At 33.2% G+C, this 18971-nt stretch overlaps 1 protein-coding gene across 3 annotated transcripts in view; it reads left to right on the forward strand.

Annotated features, from left to right (window-relative positions):
- NLGN1 (neuroligin 1) overlaps positions 1-18971 on the forward strand; it is an 847062-nt gene that overhangs the window by 140777 nt on the left and 687314 nt on the right. The gene's annotated exons all lie outside the window — the stretch shown is intronic.

An 18971-nucleotide genomic window follows, 5' to 3' on the forward strand; every position in this document is an offset into this window, starting at 1 on the left:
ATTCTAATCACTCTGGCTTATAGAATGGTATGTTGCAGTGGTAGAGAAGCCTGTTTCCAATCTGGGTCATCTGAGGACATCAGCTGGTTACAGCACAAGCCTGCAGCTTTGCAGTCATCAAACATTGTATAATAGAACACAGCGTGCCTGCTCAGAGTGAATTATTGTTAGGTGAAAATTCACAAACAACATGGGATTATTGATAATGTACATGCACTTGTTAGTTGAAAATCATCAATTTAAAGATGCCCTTACCTTTACCTGAAAAACCAATGCATGAGACATTCAGAATAAATAACTAGATATGTAGGGAAAAACTAAGGGAAATTAAGCACAAGTACATGTACACCAAAAGCCAAGGAATGATTTAATTTTTACCATCAAGAGACATTTATTTACATCAAGTAGTAAAGTTATGTTGCTGAAAAGATGAAAAAAGCAACAACTTTATCTAATTAGGAATCCCTAGCATTGCCAGGACTTCTGATTCTCTCCAATCTGCTTGTATCTGTTTGCTCTCAAACAGATTTACATTTTACTGAGCTCTTTGCAAATGTGATAATGTTATGCAACAAGGTTACAGACCTTAGTATCATCTGTGGGCCAGTTCCTTTTCTCACACCCTTATACATTCAGGAAATCGTTTTGGATCAACCTTCAAAATATAGAAGAATCCCATCCCTTTTCCTCCCCACTTCCTCATGCCTGCCCCGTAAACATAGAAGCACCCTTGCTATTTCCTCTGCCTAGAATGTTTTTCTCCCCCTAAAAGTTTGTGGGTTTTTTTGTTATACCTTTCACTTATTGTAGGCATAGGTTTCTGTTAAACATCTCTGTTTTTTCTCTGTGCTCTTTATAGACCGGAGTAAAAAGAATATATAGGGATGTAGGACTGATACTGAAGAATGCAGATTTCTATTCATCCTCCTTGTTTAGGTAGAAAGATATTTAAGTAGAATTGTGCTGATTTTACTGACAAATGAGTGCTTAAGGATATAAAACTTTGTTATTAATTGTGTCAAACATGACTAGTTCTCATCGATATTTTCAGTTCTCTTCATCCAGCGTCATGGGAGGATTATACTTCCATATCCTCTTGAAGTTTGATTGTCACTATATAACTTGCTTTGTCCATATGAAGAGATGTTAACAGATACGCTATTTGTTCATTTAAGAGCCAGTGTGCAATTCTTAGGCTTTCTTCCCCTTTGTGAATTTTGGACTCATGAGGAGATGGTAGCTTCACAAGATAGGTCCAGCCTCATTCCCAGAACTCTTCAATGATTGTGAAGATGAGAATCCTTATTAAATCAAGTTGCACATATGCATGCACAAAAAATCAATCTTTATGGTTATAAGCAATCTGAAATTTTAAGGTTGTTATTATAGCGTAACCTAAATTATTTTGAATGATATATTATTGTTTTGTTTAATTCTTCCATCTTGTTTTACCAAAATTATCTCTTATGAAGTGGTAAGACAGTTATTAGGAATTCATGGAAGAAGAAAATCCATTATTTCACTCAATTAATATGTATTAGCTATTTCTATGTTTTAAAAGACTGGGAATACATTCATAAGCAAGATTTCCTGTTTTCATGTAGTTTACAGTCTAAAAGAAGTTGGAGTCAAGTGTTGAGCAGAAGCAGTTATGGGGTCAAAAGGGAAGCCTAGGATGAAGAGGATGAGGGAGTGCAGGGCAGAGTTGGAAGGGATGTCACGCTAGGTTATAAGCCAGTGTGGGGCTGGAAGGCAACAGGGGAGAGTTGGACCAGTCCTGGTAAATGGGCCCTGTGAGGATGAGGAAGAGAGCAGAGAGCCAGATGAAGAATACAAGAGAGTAGTCACCTCCCTCAAGTAGAGTAAGTAGAGTAAGATAGGCTGCCTTACAAATGGAGGGTGAAGTAGATGTGAAGGTGAAGGCGAGTACCATGCCTTGTGACAGCATGCAAATGGGAAGAAGGAGATCTCCCGAAAATTACTAGCCTTTGGGAGCTGAGCGCCAAAATTATATTTTTCAAACTGTACTAAATCCCGGGACCTGAACTGCTGAGTTCCCACTCATTTTACTTCACTGAGGCTAGAGTGCATTCAGAAAGCTGGTGCCTACTTCTAATAACTACAACGGGCCCAGAGGAGGGTAGGTGCTGAAAGGTGAGGGAAGAAACATAAGCAGTTCCCCAGACAGGTAGGTTTATTACTTCACCTAGGGAAACAGAAGGCCGTTGTAAGATATCTGTCACCTCAGACAAAGAAGGAGTAGTTCCAGAAACATGGTTTTGAGACATGGCTTTTCTTCCTGGTCATATGTACTACCACATGAAGATAAACTGATTTATACTACCACCAAGGTGCTTTGACAGTTTCAAATTCAGCAGGTGTAGTTGGAGTGAAGGTGAAGCAGATGTTACGATGAGAATTTTATTAGGACTCTAGATGTATGTATTGAAGAACTGTTCTTTTGATTGAATTAAAACAATATCCATTAAAACTGTTTTAGGAATATTAGAATTTATTGAACCAAACTGCTTTTTCCATTAACTGTGAATAGAAGTTTAATCCCTCACTATGTTCATCCTCTTCAAACTCAAAGCAAACAGATTTATTCATAGAGAAAGAAGAGGACCTAAGAGTAGTGGTGTTATGTAAAGAATGGCCTATAAATGTTGAGGTATAGTGGAGAGATATAAGCCTATAATTAATGGCACTGAGAGTGGCTGATGTCAGGCAGTTATTACACAACAGAACTTTATTATTTCAAATTAATCTAAAGAGAGCCTGAAAATATCCACCAACACGTCTGGCTAGTAAATGGCTTAACTGATGCACAAGTTTCATGAGTCATGATTTCAGTGGGAAATAACTTCAGGATGAATATTGAAGCTACAGATTCTAGCTTCTCCCCTAGGCTTTGTAATTGTTAGGCATTGTTGACCTTCCCTAACCTCAACTTCAACAGCATTCAGACAAATTACTTCATTGTATGAGTTAGCAGATGACCAAAACATGTGTAGTTAAACAAACAGTATGAAGTCATACTAAATTATTTGGGAATTAAATAGTGCTTGCAAAATTGGATTTTTTAGTGATACCTATTAACAAAATTCTATGAAATCCTTTAATTTGGAAAAAGAATTTACTTTCTAAAATATGATCACTCTCTGCGCCATCTTTTATCTTATTAACTGCTACTTATCCTCCAGGTTTGACGTTTCTCAAATACTTTCCCCAAATTCCTCTTTACACCCATCCCACAAATGATTCAACATTTCCTTGTTTGTATATAATTGGTATCTCTGCCTCAACAGTTATCACATTGACTCATACTTCTTTACTTATTTGGATGTCTTCCTTCCTGAACTGCAAATCCTTTGAGGATGGAGGTATCTTGGGCATTTCTTTATCTCTAGCACTTGGTAGACTGCCTGTGTGTCTTCAAATTTTTATTGCATAAAAATAGGAATGAACAAGTGAAAAGTAAAAAATTAAAATTTTCCCGAGAAGACATACAGATGGCCAACAGGCACATGAAAATATGCTCAACATCCCTGATCATCAGGGAAATGCAAATCAAAACCACAATGAGATATCACCTTTTGGCTATTATCAAAAAGGTAAAAAGTAATAAAGTGTTGGTGAGGATGTGGAGAAAAAGGAAACCCTTGTGCACTGCTGGTGGGAATGTAAATTAGTAGAGCTACAGTGGAAATCAGTATTTTGAGGAATGGAAATTCCTCAAAAAATTAAAAATAGAAGGGTACTTGGGTGGCTCTATCAGTTGAACATCTGATTCTTGATTTCGGTTCAGGTCATGATCTCATAATTTTGTGAGTTCAAGCCCAGTGTCAGGCTCCATGCTGATGGTATGGAGCCTGCTTGGGATTCTCTGTCTCCCTCTCTCTGCCCCTGCCCCACTTGCTCTGTCTTTGTCTCTCTCAAAATAAATAAATAAATAAATAAACAAACAAACAAACGTAAAAAAAATTAAAAATGGAACTACCATATGATCCAATAATGTCACTACTGGCTGTTTACCCAAATAAAAGAAAAACACTAATTCAAAACAATATACACACCCCATGTTTATGGCAGCATTATTTACAATGGCCAAGATATGGACACAGCCCAACTTACCATTGACAGATGAATGGATAAAGAAGATTTGGTGTATATATATATATTATACATATATTATATATATATAATATATATAATATATATGCATACATACATATGCATATAATACATATGCATATATAATATATATTATATAATACATATGCATATATAATATATATAAAATATATGCATATATTATATATATAACGGAATATTACTCAGCCATGAAAAGGATGAGATCTTGCCATTTGTGACAACATGGGTGGACTGAGAGGGTATAATGCTAAGTGAAATAAGTCAGAGAAAAACAAACACCATCTGATTTCACTTATATGTGGAATCTAAAAAAACAAAACAAATGAATAAATAAACAAAAAGCAAAAATCAGACCTATAATACAGAGAATGAACTGATGGTTGCCAGAGGGGAGGGAAATAGAGGGATGGGAAAAATGGGTGAAGCGGAGTGGAGATATAGGCTTCCAGTTATGGGATAAATTAATCATGGGAATAAAAGGTTCAGCATATGGAATATAGTCAATGATATTGTAATAGTGTTGCATGGTGACAGATGTAGCTACACTTGTGGTGAGCATAGCATAAGGTATAGAGTTGATGAACCACTATGTTGTGTGCCTGAAACTAATGTAACATCATGTGTCAACTATACTCAAAAAATAAATAAATAAACTAAACTAAATATTCCTACATTTTAAAAACTTAATGAAAAGAAATTTATCCTCTGTAAGTTAAATATATAATGAATTATCTGTTATTAAGTGGGGTCATGAGATGATGCTAATGTAGAAGAAAGGATTGGAAATGGGTTTCATGTTGTGCCCCTGTGGGACCTTAAATTCACTTGACCCCTTAATCCTTAGATGATAATACCTATAATCTCTATTCCTTTTATAGTACCAATTTCCTTTATCTACTTTAACCTTGCTTCATGGTTAAGAGAACTGAACAATTGTGTGTGTGTTTGTGTGTGTGTACTTCAAAAACTATAAAGTGGTATACATGTAAGTTTCTATTTCTACATTAAAAATGGTCACCTTGGATAAAATGAGATAAATTAGCGGACAGATTAGCAATTTCAAGATACTTATTTGATGTCAGAGTTGAGTGTATGAACCACGTATACATTTTACTATTAATTCAAAAGTGAATCAACTTTTTTTCTTTTAGGGTACTCTTAAATTTGAGATACTGATAGGATAGAAGAAAAATTCTATTATTTTTCCCTTAAAAATCTTATTCAAATAAAATGAAAATTGTATATGTTCTTTAAAATTCTTCAAATTCAAATGTTGACATTTTTATATAATTGGAATAGGGGCACAGATTTAATTTTGAATAGTTTTCTTCACTTCCATTTTATCCTGAACATTGTTCCATGTTGCTACATAATCTCCTAATAATGTTTATCAAATATATTACCATATTTTACTTAAATATTTTATTACTTCTGCATATTTTGATTCCTTCTAATTTTGCTATTATAAATTATTTTGAAAGGAACATCTTTTCCTATGTGGGTCTTCTTTTGGATTATTGCTAATCGATGGAAGAGATAATTAAATCACTAGTTTAGGTCCACCTCCAGAGCACACCTATAGAAGAAAAAGGAAATAATTTATTTCTTACTAGAGAAATCTGTTGATCTCAAAATCCTGAAGCTAAATTAGTGACGAATAACAATTTAAGATATTTCACGAATAGTCAAAATTATTTAAAAAAAAACAAATTAGGGAAATAAATACAGCTTCAGAAGGAAAAGGAATTTCCAGGACTTATTTTTTCAACATTCTATGTTTCTTTTCTCGGTACTTTTGCCTGAGGTGAAAAATGCAAAAGCACAATGATAATCTGATGGTTCCTGAAAAGTACAGTAAAATTATTCTTCAAGAGTCTTTTACACAAATAATGTGCTAGGTTATCTAGTCAGTTTTATGACAGCATTGTGTACAACTTGAAAATATTTTATTAGGCATAATTTTAATAAAATTGTTTTATTAAGTTTTCCTTAAAAGCAACAGAAGTAAAAGAAACCAAGGGAAAACATGGAATTGTGAGTCTTCATATAAATGTTTCTGTGCTTTGTATAATTCTTAAAGGAGGTATTTTTACTTCATCTTTCAGCTTATAAATTAATCTGCAGCCCATGTGCATTCGGCTACTCAAGGCTTCTATTACAGTTTTCATTTCAATATTTAAATTTTATAAAAACTATTTTCTTATAGATATGTTTTTAGAGAAGCCTATATTTGTTTTCTCAAAATAGCAGTCCCTTGAGCCTCAGTAAAACATTAAATTAAAATATATATATACATATATATATTTCTTTGTTTCCTTAAATATGTTTCCCCACCATATATATTTTTTTTCTATTTATCTGTTCTTCCTCTTTAATGCTATTGGTTTTCCTCAAATGCTTGCTGTTTATGGTTTTCTGTTCAAATTTATGAATAAAGGATTAGATTGTTTAATATAGGTATCTGGCAAGGTTTTTCTGTCATGGAAATGGAAAGTTCTAGAGCTGCAAATTAGGAGTTGCTGAGGACCATGGCTGTCCTATTTTCTGGCAGTATGATACAGCATATGCAGCAGGTTCAAGTGAGGCCTACTTCTCTGGAATATATACCACACTGTCCCACATTCGTGCTTCTTTGTAAGAAGTTACTTAGAAAATAGCATTGATTCAATCTTGTATTTCTTGTTTTATTGTAATGCTGAATAGGTTCAAAATGCTGGTTAATAAACATAGAAAAAGTCAAAACTGTCTCCTTCAGAGAGCAATTAATGAAAGTGCAAGTGTTCTTAAGAGATCCATTACTAGCTAACCCAGTTTGGGAGTGGGAGAGGTATGAAGTGGGGTGGGATGGTAGTGAGGGGTGGGATGGGTGGGTGCTGTTGAGGAATGGTCTCTAGAGTCAGTGCTAAGGTTTGATGGATCTATGGAAGTTAGAGAAGTGAATAGGTTGGGAAGGAAGGCATTCAAAGAGAGAACTTTGCAGACAAAGAGAAAACCATGTGCAGAAGTTTAATGCTTAATAAAAAGCATGGACGATTAGAAAAGAAAAAAAAATGATATGTAGCTCTGTGCATTTCTGATAGCAAATCCTGTGCATGTCACTTAAGAAAGCTTTGTTATCATTCTGTGGCATCTAAAATGCACTCTCTAGGTCAGTGTTCTTAAATCTGGCTATACATAAGAATTATATGGGAGCGTTTTAAAAATGTTGATGACCTAGTCAGAGATTCTGATTTAATTGGTTTGTGGGGGGCAGAGAGGTAGGGCTAAGCACTGGTATTTTTAACCTCTCCCCGTAAGTGATTCCAGTGGGCAACTATGGTGAGAACCACTAACCCTGGTAATAATTAATATAGAAGTGTTTCAACTAGGTTTATTTAAAAAAATTTAATGTTTGTTTATTTTTGACAGACAGAGAGAGAAAGAGAGAGAAAGACAGAGCTTGAATGGGGGAGGGACAGAGAGAGAGAGGGAGACACAGAATCTGAAGCAGGCTCCAGGCTCTGAGCAATCAACACACAGCCTGAAGTGAAGCTTGAAATCCATGAACTGTGAGATCATGACCTGAGCTGAAGTCGGATGCTTAACCGACTGAGCCCCCCAGGTGCCCCAACTAGATTTATTTTATAAACAATTTATTTTGGTGTCCATATGAGGAACAGATTGAAAAAAAATTAGATGAGGGGAGTGGAGGCCAGTGAGGAGGCTGGCACAGCCATGCAGGATGAGTGTATATGGATCCACATCAAGAAGTCCAGTGTCACTTCAATTCCTTGATGAAGAATCTTGCTGTTACCTGGTCCTCTAGGATCTGTCTCCCCAACCTTAGTTGACTCTTCTGCTGTCATAGGCTACTCTGAATATGCTTCCTTGGTGCATCTGGCTATATCTTTCAAAGTTGGTCCTGCCTGTGGTTTATAGGCAGCAAGCACCCTTTCCAAGATAATCAGGGAAACAAACTCTTTTGCTAGCAAACCGCAGTGTTGGCTTTGGTAGCCTGGTGTTTTCCCTTAGTTGATGGTCATTTAAAGAGGATTTTGCCAACTGCTCCTAAGTTGAACACTAGGCAATGCTCTCCTCTTGTAGTCCCTCACTTAAGTACATAGTTTTCCTTCTCAATGGGTGAAATCACCATGGTGTCTCACTACAAGAAATACCCTTACCCTCTACTGTTCTTCAAAATAGTCAGCAGCATTGACCCTATGTGAGGCAGGGTGAGTAAAGCTAATCTAATCCTGGCATTATCCCTGCTTCTTGAGGAGTGCATGGGGGCATCCCTTTGCCCAAAGGTGACCCCTTATCATTTTGGGGGTCATTCCATTTGCATGAACTCCTGAACACTGAGTCATTTCTTCAGTACCCATACTCTTCACCTGTGAGTTTACTTCTCTTTGCAGTAAAAAGGAAGTACAAGAAACTTGGATTTAAATTTGAATGCAATCCTAGTTTAATCCATTTATAGTGGCAGCAGGTCATTTAGTGTTATGAGGTTTCTGTTTTCTGTAAAAATAGGAAAAATTATATGAACAATTCAAACTTGAAAGACATACATAAGAATAAGAACCAAGTACAGAAGATGCATTAAACAAATGAAAGTAGACATAATTTTTGTTATTATGATCATTATATCTTCGTGTCTTAAAAGCGCTCATGAGCAAAGGAGTAGTTAAAACTGTTAGTCTTTGCAATAACCACATGGGAATATGTATATCTTTATTCGTATATTATGTATATTTAATGATATGTATATTGATATATTATATATCAATATACATATATTATAGATGTATATACATAAATATATTTAATATAATATGTATATTAAAAACAAGATGTGTAGAAGGAAGGAAAGAGAATGAGAGGAGGAAAACAGCCTATATTGAGATTTTATTCTCATTTCTGTTTTTATTAGTTGCTACTATTATTATTATTATTATTATTATTATTATTATTATTATTATTTTGTCTGTTATATTGCTTTCTGATCTATTTCTTGATATATCAGGGGAGAGAGAGGATAGAGAAAGGTTATCTGACTTTGCCAAAATTAGGAATCAAAAAAGATTAAAGAACACTTCCATGTCTTTATATCATAAGAGTTCACTTGAAATGCATGTAGCCAAAATTAAGATTGATATTGAGTTGTATTTTGATTGATTCACTTTAAATTTAGATTGATTTTGAAGCTTTTATTAAAACTACTCTATTTATAACCTGAATTTCCTTGTAATCCAATTAAATACTATCAATAAGAAATGCCTTTTGATAAAAACATGCTTGATTAATTAAATAGAAATAGTTATATCAGTGAGTAAATTAAAAATAAGGAGACTTTGGTTTCTATGTTGCAATGGAGGATACACAGAGGATCTAGATGTCAAAATCTGATTAAATTGAATTAAAATTCAATTTAAAATTTACTATTTAAATGCTTTATATCAAACTCCTATTAATAAATAATTTGGAAAAGCATCATTGAAAAGTATAATTCCCAAAATAGTTAATGGTTTTAAGTAATCTATTTAAAAGTCCATGGTCTAAGTCCATCTCCTACTATAGCATCTCATTCATACCCATCACTAGACTAATTTGTTTAATGGAAAGGCCTGATTACAAAACAAATTCTTTTAGAAATTTTAACTCTCAAAAAGGGAAAAAAGAAGTAGACATCAAAGAACATTCAATGGATGCTACAGAAGAATGATTGTTCAACTTTCAAAAGAGGCAAATCATTCAGCCTATACTTCATAATTTTGTCCAGTAGAAAATTATGAGTGGTGTTTTTTAATAAAAGGCCTTGCATGAAGTCAAGATAAACAATTCAAACCACATTTTTGATCTGCCATTCCAATAACTCTAATAAGATTTTATTCTTTTTGTCATATACTTAGTGAACACATGTGAGCATGAGTTCTAGAATTTCAGTTAATGTCAAGAATAGTAAATGTCAGTTTCTGGAATTCTATTTGAAAACCAGGACAGTTAACAGTTTTCATGGCATTTTTCCATGGTGACTCAAAGATATTAGATATTCATTCCAAAAACACATCTTCAAGTATTTTTAGTATCCTGTTAGGTAACTGATTTGGACCTGGAATCTTAAAACTAATTTAAATCACCTTCAGGCTTTCTTATCATTTTCTCACCATCAAACTCTTTTCCAGTTCAAACATCATTCTTCTCTGTGGAGAAATTGGAAGCTGTGGTTTAATAGTTTTGCTTTTCTCTTGGTCATTTGTTCATATTACATAGTTGGCCCCAAGCAATGTCATTCTTATCTTTTACTTGGTTTATCTTTTTGCTTTGAAGATACCAGAGAAATTTCTTTTCTGTTATCCTTAGCATTTTTCACAAACATCAGACAACTCAGTGTCATTAAGTGATCATACTCTTCTCTCACATTATTCTTTTGTTTTTGCTCCTTTTCTGATCTCCCTTTTGAAATACACTTCTCAAGCACATGGTTATTAGAAAACTGCCTGTACAACATCCTGATTTCTTTAGATGCCTTTGTGATTCTCAGTCTAGATTGTTATAGGTAAGAGAATATTAGAATAATCTATAGAATAATATATGGATTTTTCTTTTTAATTTGCTTCTTATAGTTTAAAGCTGTGCTACCCAATATGGTAGTCACTTGTCATATATGGCAACTGAGCTCTTGAAGTGGACTTAGTCCAAAATGAGATGTGCTGTAGATACTAGATATCCAATATATACATTTGATTTGGAAGACTTTTACAAAAATTATAAAATGGTTTATTAATAATTTTCAATAGTGATTACATATGAAAATGATTATATTTTTATATATTGGGCTAAAGAAAATATATTAGTAAATTTAATTTCAGCTACTTCTTTTTAAAAGTGTATACTAGAAAATCTTATATTGCATATGTAGCATGTATTATGTTTTTATTGGGCAGAAATGATTATTCTCAGAATAATTTTAATACATATTTTTGGTTAAGTGTATTAGCTTCCTATTGCTGCTGTAACAATTTACCACAACTTTAGTGGTTTAAGACAATTGAAATTTGTCAACTTGCAGTTTAGCAAGTCAGAAGTCCAAAGTGGGTTGTCAAGGGCTGCGTTCCTTTTAGAAGGCTCTAGAGGAGAATCCGTTTCCTTGACTATCCGACTCCTAGAGGCTGCGTGCATTCCTGGGCTTATAGCCCTTTCTTCCTTCTTCTAAAGCAACAGTATAGCATCCTCAAATCTCTTTCTCTCTCTTTATCTGTCTCTGATTTCTGCTTCTGTTATTTCTCTGGCTCAAAATTTTCTGCCTTCCTTTTATAAGGCACCTTGTGATTACATTGGGCCCATTTCAAGATCCTTAACTTAATCATATTTGCAAAGTCCTTCATGTCACGTGAGGTAAAATATCCATAGATTCCACAGATTAAAATGTGGACATCTTTGGAGGGCCATTATTCTGCTAACTATATTGAGCATATCTAATGTTGTGCTTTTTGACCTGTTAATATGCAATTTTTGAAGCTTGGTTGTGGTCAAATACTTTAATAACAATGACACTTTAATACCAAGAACCAAAGGAAAAACAAATCTAAAGTGGCATGGTGCAGTGTGGTTTCTCATCTAGCAATGTTATTGACCTCAGTGTGACCTTGGTTATTTTAGTCATTTGCTTTCTTAGGTTTTTTTTTTCTATTTAGCAAAAGGAGATCTGTGGAGTCTATACATGGACTCTAAAACTGCACTTCTTTGGGCCACAGTTCAAATGTACTCTGCTTGCTTTAATGATAAGTTAATGGTAAAACTAATTTTTTAATGGTACAACCATTTTTAATGGTGAAACTAATTTCAGACATGTATCTTTTATCAGACTTATATATGATGAGGATGTGAACTGTGAAGTAGGCTTAATATATTACAAATAGTTAAGAATTATATTCTTGTTTGATCTTATAATAGGTAAATTTTCTGTTAATATGTAAACTATCTACTCTGGTAATCTATCAACTTGGTGACATAAAAAATCTTTCTTTGAACTTTTTAAATATTACTTTCTCTGAATAATATACTTAACTCTAAGAAGGTTTGGGAAATTTTTAGAGAAAAAAACCCAGTGCTTAGGCTGAGAGTCATGATTTTGAGAATGGATGGTTGGAAGTTTGAGCCACTTATGCATTTAGTGTTAATATAGTTTGACAATCCTCTTTTTAATATATCATTCTAATGTGGTTAGTTCACTCTACTTTTTGTTTCGAGGTCATCAGAATAATTTTTATTCATATATAATTAAAAAGCAAGCTCTAAACCAAATACAAATGATTTTAGGAAAATTCATCCTTTTGAACGTTTGTGACATGATTTCCAGTTTTCTCCAAATGATAAAAAAATTAACTAAGGAGGTGGATTTATGTGTTCAGAGATTCTCAGAGAGAGAGAGAGTCAGAGGGAAAGAGAAAGACATGAAGACACATGTACACATAGGGAGAGAGAGAGAAAGAGTGAGGCAGAAAGAGGAAGAAAGACTGACAGATCATTTCTTTTGAAGATGTGATTTAAAGGTCTCCTTTATTTAATATTTTAGGAAATTATGAAACTAAATATTTTCGGACAGGTAGATGATGCTCATTAAATCACTAATTGAACAATAATGAAAATCCAGGCCAGTGTTTACTTCTAATTGTGTAATTGGCATAAAATCCTATCCAGAGAGGGAAGAGTACCCAACCCATGTATGTGAAGTCAATGAGATGGTAATGTCATTGGGATGTAACAAAATTTTTCCTTTTCTAGATTGAAATACAAATCATTAATTTTCATGTGACTTTTCCATAATTGAGTTAAAGTTTATAGTAAATTTTACTAATACTGGAAACATTGACTCAGATAAAGTAATATTGTACAATAAATTTCAATGGATGATGTACAATAGGATGTTTTTTTGGTTGTTTTATTCACTACTAAAGAAATACTTAAGATCATTTATATAATTTAATTCTAGGCTACACTGCAATGGATTAAAATCAACTATGGTATGATGGAGTCAAAAGCAGCTAAAATAGAGAATCTGCTATAAAGTTATTATTTATATAATAATATAAATATTATTCAATTTCAAAAATATAAAAATCTAAACTCTAAAATACTGTGTAAAATAATAATGTAGTAAGCTGTTAACAGCCAAAATCTTTGAAGATGAGAACTCACATATTTTTAAGTAAAGAATAATTGTGCCAATTTAATATAAATCATAGATTTAAAAAACCTCTTTCAAAAAGAAACAAAACAGATTCTTAATTATTAGCATAATGTCACCAAAATTTAGAAATTGTAACAGCTCAAACTGACTTAAATTTGTTTCAAAAATCTAGATTTATTTCTGACTTAAGCCCTTGAGCTTTGAAAATATGTTTTAGAATCTCAAACTAATCTTGATGAAGCCCCATTTCTCTATTTGACAGTCTCATCATAAAATATCTAGTCTTGATCATTACTTCCTTGGTTTGCATTACAGGTCTTCAAACCATGAAATATAAAGACACATCTGGTAAATTTAGCATTCAAGCAGGTGTGTTCTCCCAATACATACCTGAAATATTCAGTATCGGTCAAGTGTTTTAAGTAGTCTTTTCTAATTAAGCAGAATTGTCTGAGCACATTCTACCCTGTAGAGAGAACCTCTTTATAAACAGCTACCTTTGCAGTAGTTAGGCCTGTGATGTTGCAATACTTTTTATTTTTATGTCTTTCATAATTTCCAGCTGCCATTCATTTAGATTCAAGTTTTAAGCACGTAAAATGAGGGTACATCAGGGGAATTCTGAAGATGGTAGAAGAATATATTTTCCCAAGACTTGCTTTAGAAAATCTGTTTTACAATACTTTATAAGATTAATTTTTTTTCAGACATAGAACACCAATATTCCATAGCATCTTAAAATGTTAACTACCAGGCAGAACTTAATTGATTTGACTTGGTCGCATAAGATGTACTGTTATATCAATTATCTAAAAAATATCATAACCCTCTTTTCATAATGACTCTTGTATTAAAAGCAACAATTAAACACTTGCTCATCTGTTTTTAGTAGAACTATGCCATTTCTTTACATGATACATTTGGTATTAATCATTTTGTTTGCTTGTTTAAAGTGTAAAAACCAAAATAAGATTTGTAATCCTACTATAAGTTTTAGCAGAGCTGAAATCTTAGTGACACCATCAAATTGGAATCCCATATTCCAATTGGCACTCAAGTTTGCCAATCTTGGCCTTTCATTTCCCATTGTTGTTAGTCACAGTAGTCTTTTACTTCCCTACTCTATTAATTTCATTTTCTGAAGAGATATTAGCAAGCTTATCCAATATAGAGAATAAATTTGTTTTCTTCATGTGCCAACTAGCTTCACACTTTGGTCCATTAAGTCATTCATTCACTAATCGTTTGTACTCTGAGGGATCCAAAGATTAAGTTTCTATGTTGTCTGTAAAGTAAATCACCAGGGAGAGAAATGAGTTTGATTAATATTTTTATCCTCAGTCTTTTCCTTTCCTCTACAACCCTCATCCTTTTACTTCTTGTTTTATTCTTCCTCCTTCATTGACTACCCTAAGCCATCACATCAGTTTGTACTTAAACACACTGAAAATGAACCTTCAGTTCTATATTAGTGTCTAATATCTCATTTTCAGTATAGATGGTGAAATATTAATTCAAAATAACTATTAACCATTTAGAATGAATGAATCAATTATCAATAGCTAACTAAGGGTTTGTGGTAGCTACTTGTTTTAAAGTTAACTCTCTTGTGGAATACTTTATGCTATGTCCAGTTTGCAGGAGGTATTCCATAAGTGGTTGCTGAAAGAATACGTCAACATCTCCAAATTTTGGAAATGCTACATTTGCTCTTCCCCTTTATTCATTCTATCATTGAAGGATATTAAATTGTCTCCTCTCTCTTTCTTTATTACAAAGCTGCTTCGGCTGTTGCTCAGGAATGCTGTTGTGAATGGTTGAAAATTGATTGATAATTTGTCCAGGTATCTTTACTGAGTTCAATGTGAGTTGAGTGGTATTAACTGCTAATCTAACTCACTTTTACTTCTAACATTGGGTTCTAAAAAATTCTTTCCTAATATTTGATATGATATCTTCCAGTTTTGTATGAATTATGAAAAATACTGTCTAATGATTTTGAAACAAGATTTCCAGTTCTTATATTTTATATCAACAAAGCCTCCCTGTTTGGATTCACATGTGTAATTTTAAATATTATGGAAGAATTATGTTATAGTTTGGTTTAGGGATACTCTGGTTTTGGTGGTTCCTAGTTAACTGGTCAGAATTGAACATCCATTGATTGATTGCCTGTTTCATAGTTTCAGAGCCTGGTTATTCTATGTGAGATCAAAGGAAAATACAAAAAGGAGCTAGTTGAGGATTATATTTTCCTGGTACGTAACCACATTTTTGTCATTTAGGTGGTAGTTTTTGCTTGTCAGCTGGAAATTTTCATACCTATGGTAGAAATAAATAAGCATTGATCCATTTCCACTTTCTAGAAATAGTAAGTACTTCAGATGTTTTTTAAAAAGCACATTATTAAATTCTAGACTCTCATACTAATTTTTCACTTCTACATTATATTTGTTCTAATTTAAAATATTCTAATACTGTCAAGTGTTCATGGAAATCATCCAGTTTAAATATTTCATTTTTAATGAAATAGTTAAGACATACAAACAATTTATATATAATATAAACACATGTGTACTCAAGATTTAGTCTGAGAAATGAAGCATGTAAAATTCAGCTGAAGTTCCCTGTGATGTCTTTCCAGTGTCATTAACCTCCATTCTTCCCAGAGATAACATCTACCAAGAATTTCAAGTTTATCATTATCATGGATGTTTATATACTTTTGTCACATATACATATGCTCAAATTATATATATATATATATATATATATATATATATATATAAATATATATATATATATATAATTGTTTTTGCATGTTTTAAAACTTGATACATAAATGTTATCATCCCACAAGTATCTTTCTGCAGCCTACATTTATTGTGGCTGCTTCACATCACATTTTTGAGAGGTATCCATGATAACTCAAATAGCTATAGTGCATTTTTTTTTCTGCTTCAAGTATCACAGTATGTGACTATTCCATAATTACTTGTCCACTTATTTATCTAAAGGTGTTTAGATTTTTTTTCCTTTTCCTTTTTTTTTCTCCTTCAAGTAATTCTGCAATGGATATTTTCTGTACATGTGAAGAGAAGTACACAGGAGTAAAGACTAGATTTTAGGAAATGAGAATCTTCAACTGTCTCTAAACTGCTCTCTGAAGTTGTCCTATTATAAACCTCCCATGGTTTCTCCACATTCTCATCCATCTTTCATATTGCTAGACTTACACATTTTTGCCAATTTCATACCTGTGAAATTATATCTCACCATTTTAGCTTCCATTTCACTGATAACTAGGGTATCTTTTTCAGATGTTTATTGGATATTGAAAATCCCCTTCTGTCAATTGACTGTTCATCTTCTTGGCTCATTTTTTCCTATCATATTTTTTTTTCTTTGTAAGTTTGTAAGATAGCTTTATGTACTAGAATACTAGTCCTTCTTTGGTTATATGCATAGCAAATTTCTTCTCTCAGTGTATGCCTTGGATTTTTTGATATACATACATCTTTAATTTTAATATATCAAAATTAATATTTTTCCTTTTGGACTTCCTTTTCGATGTCTTAATGTTTAATAAACACTTCTTGTCTACTCAAAATCACAAAGTTATTTCTCTTTAAAAGGTTTTAAGTTTTGCTCTGTATCTTTAGCCTTTATCCTACCTTAAATGCATATTTAGATGTGAATTGGAAAGCTAGCATTATAATTTTTTCATTTGCCTAATATATTGTCTGAATAATTCATTTTCCTTCACTATTCTGTAATGCCACCTGTTATTTATCAAGTTTCCATAAATTCAGGGATTTGTTTCTGAGCCCTCTGTTCTCTTCCATTGGACTAATTTCTATTCCTGAACCAAAGCTACATTGTCTCAATTACTGGCATTTTATATTAAGTCATAAAAGTTTATATGGAAATTATCCATACCTTGTTCTTAATTGTATTATACTGTATTGTATTGTATTGTATATAAAATCGTATTGACAAGCTTGACCCTTTAACCCTGCAAACACATTTTAAGATTCACTTTTCAAGTTCCATGAAAAATTATAGTGGGCTTTTAATAATAATTACATTAATTTTATAAATTAATTTACAATATTGAGTGTCACATCTAGTAACAGATATGTTTGTTCATTTATTTTGGTTTACTCTTTAATTTTAATAGATAAGTTAGCCATGGGCCAAAAAGTGACTGCTCAAGGTCACATAGCCAATTAATAATAAAACCAGTAATAGAAGATCTCTTGACTCCTTAATAGCTCATATGCTAAAAAGACTTGATTATTTAGTTAGTTAAGAATGAAGATGGTGGAGTCCTTGCAGCCATTGCACCCACTCATGAAAGTGAATTAAACTTCCGAAGTTTACTAATCCTTGATAATCAGAGTGTAGTGAGAGGGCTTGTTAGAAATGCAGAATCTCATTCCTTCTCTGATGCTACCAAAACAGAATCCTCATTTTGAAAAGATTCCTGGGTCTTTGGTAGGCACAGTGAAGTTTGTGAAGTATTGCTTACCAAAATGGAGTCTTGAAATTGATTGCATCACTTTTTTCTCTAAAACCTGTCAAAAATGTTAGTAGTAATCTTGAGATCATTGAATTGCACAAGGTTCAGATAAACATTGAGAAGTAGTATATAATGACCCTTAGGTCTTGCTCTTTGACCATAGGCTTACAGCATCCATCATCTGCTCTGCTGAATGAATATCAAAAGTCCGAAATGAGAAGAGATTGTCTAAAAAATATGTATCCATAATCATATTCTTTTAAAGAAAACAAAACATTAAGGTTTTTTCCAAAGAGCAGCATCTCAGGAAGACTGAGGTTTCTTTGGGTATCTGTAGTTATTCAGGAAAGAAATACATTTGCTTTGAAATCACTAGCTGCTCCAAACTGGCATTTTAGCTACTAAATGCCATTGGGGAAAATTCTGTTGAAAAAAAGATGCAATACTGGGGAGATAGACACACAGAAGATTCGGTCTTTAAAGTAAAACAAAGAAGAGAGATCAGACGATGTTTCAAGTAGTCATATACTATTCATGTTAATCTCGGTTCACCTTCTTCTTATTTAACTACTACAGCAGCCAGTTATCTAGTGGGGGGCGGGCGATGGTGGGGGGGGGGAGAGGTGAGGAGAAGGGATAAAAAAAAAAAAAAAAGTGAGATTCCCTGCAATATCACTTCGAGCCACTAGGGGTATCTTTGTACCATTTTTCATCCTGCACCGATTTGGAGTAGAAACCTATATTAGGGGAAAACCAGGGTCCTCGGCATTTTTTGCGAGCAGTGCACCCAGAATTCAAAAAGATTTTTTAAAAAGAAGAAGGAAAGAAACCACAGTTCCTTCGGTCACCCGAACAGGGCTACGAAATCGCTCTACTGGACATCAGCGCCAGGGATTCATTTTTGAGGTCAATTTCCAATCGAGATAAATCTATTGGATTAGTAGGATTATCTGATTGCAGCCGAAAGAAGTAACGTTGTTTGATCATTTGTATTTCTTGCCTGATGGTCGGAATTACATGGAGGTGGCTTTGGGTCCCGAGGATTCTGGATCGTGGTTTCATCTGGAGAGAAAAAAGGATCAATCGACACGTTTTGGAAGTGTCCGTGGGTGAATAAAAAAAAAA

The sequence above is a fragment of the Herpailurus yagouaroundi genome, unplaced genomic scaffold, assembly GCF_014898765.1.
Source record: "Herpailurus yagouaroundi ecotype Mexico unplaced genomic scaffold, PumYag 159, whole genome shotgun sequence".
NCBI classification, from domain to species: domain Eukaryota; kingdom Metazoa; phylum Chordata; class Mammalia; order Carnivora; family Felidae; genus Herpailurus; species Herpailurus yagouaroundi.